Source organism: Mirounga angustirostris, unplaced genomic scaffold (genome assembly GCF_029215605.1).
Source record: "Mirounga angustirostris isolate CCGP_5_RB_7025 unplaced genomic scaffold, mMirAng1.0.hap1 SCAF_10, whole genome shotgun sequence".
Lineage (NCBI taxonomy): Eukaryota > Metazoa > Chordata > Mammalia > Carnivora > Phocidae > Mirounga > Mirounga angustirostris.
This window is the reverse complement of record NW_026991718.1, coordinates 114,131,862-114,133,814: the sequence shown is the minus strand read 5'-3', so window position 1 is coordinate 114,133,814 and position 1,953 is coordinate 114,131,862.

Below are 1,953 nucleotides of genomic sequence, written 5' to 3'. Positions count from 1 at the left end.
TGAATTAGAGATCTGTTCATGCCTTTCTCCACTTAAAATCCTTCAGTGGCTTCTTATGAGCTGAATTCTGTCCCCTAAAAATTCATATATTGAAGTCCTAACCTCTAGTACCTCTGAATGTGACTGTGTTTGGAGACAGGGTCTTTAAAGAGGTAATTAAGTTAAAATGAGGCCATTAGAGTTTGCCCTAATCCAATCTGACTGGTATCCTTATAAAAAGGGTAAATTTAGACACATACACGAACAGAAGGAAGACTATGTGAAGACAGAGGGAGAAGACAGCCATCTGCAAGCCAACGAGAGGGCTCAGAAGAAACCAAACCTGTCAATACCTTGATCTTGGACCTCTAGCCTCTACAATCATAAGAAAATAGATTTCTGTTGTTTAAGCCCCCCAGTCTGTGGTACTTTGTTATGGTATCTCCCAAAGACTACTACAACTTCCCAATGCCTACGACATGAAATGGAAACTTTTTGGTGTGGCATTCAAGGTCGTTCATGAACCAATTCCTGCTGCTCCAGCATTACTTCTGACTACTCCCTGTCTTTGACCATATACTCCACAACACTGAATGTTTCTCGGCTCTATACCTGTGCCTGGTGCCCTTGTCTCTTTCTCATTTTATTCTCTAAGATTGAGCTCAGGACTGCCCTCACCTCCAGGCTGAGTGAGTGATCCCTGCTCTCCTAATGTGATGTCTTGAAAGGGAGAGAGTGTTTAGTTTATTTTTATGTCCCCAAACTCCATCACACTAGTCCATTCACAGGCAGATGTCAATACATATCTGTTGAGGGGCACCTGAGTGGCTCAGTTGGTTGAGCATCCAACTCTTGATTTCGACTTAGGTCATGATCTCAGGGTCATGGGATGGAACCCCAAGTCAGGCTCTGTGCTCAGTGGGGAGCCTGCTGGAGATTCTCTTCCCTTCCCTCTCCCCCTCCCCCCACTTTTCTCAAATAAATAAATCAGTCTTAAAAAAAATATACATATCTGTTGAACTGAATTGAGGATTGGTGGAGAGGGAAGAGTGGTAGGGAAAGACCTCTCTGTCTTAGTGATCTTACTTCACACTGAGAAGTCAATTTACCCCTCTGTGTCAAGGCCCCTGGCTGGCAGTTTCCATGTCTAATTTCAAAGAAAAGGCTGACACTATGGAATGCGGGACATTGAGAACATGATTCATGAATTTCAGCTGTTTCCACTGTGTCCTTCTCTAGCCTCCATTTCCTTCTTTATTAGGTTCTTAGGAGTCCCAATTCTGTCTAAATGTGTGTGTTCTGTCAGGCATAAGTGATTCCTGGGGACATAGGGATTCTCTTTCTCTCTCCCTCTGTTCCCATTTCCCCCATGCATCATTTTTATTCTTTCCTACCATAGAAGGGCTTCCTCTATGCCTCCAGGGAAGAAAGGTGTGACAGCTTCAAGTTTACAGTCCCATTTTTGCATCCCAAGTGGAAAAAAAGATTATCTTTCTTCTGGAAAAAAAAAAAAAAAAAACCCTAACTTTCTTTGGTCACGTGTCTGCTCCTTGGACCAGTTACTGTTGCAGGAAAATGAGGTACTATGATGTCCAAGTCTGAGAAAAATTCTCCATGCTGCCCTCCCTCCACTCCTGGCAACACATACAGATACTTCGGCTAGTGGGGTGGGGTGAGAGAGTCTTTCCAGACAAATTTATTAGCTACAACACATATTAGAATGCTGATGAAGACCTGTAAACAAATGTTTATAGCAGCTTTGTAACAGCCAGAAACTGGAAAATACTCAAATGTCTACCAATAGGTGACTGGATAAACAAATTGTGGGATATAAATGAAATCTCAGCAGTAAAAAAGGATGAGCTACTGTTCTAAAGAACAACATTGGTGAACCTCATAAACATCATGCTGAGCAAAAGGAGCCAGACACAAGAGTATATACTATATGATTCGATTTAATGAAAGACATACCTA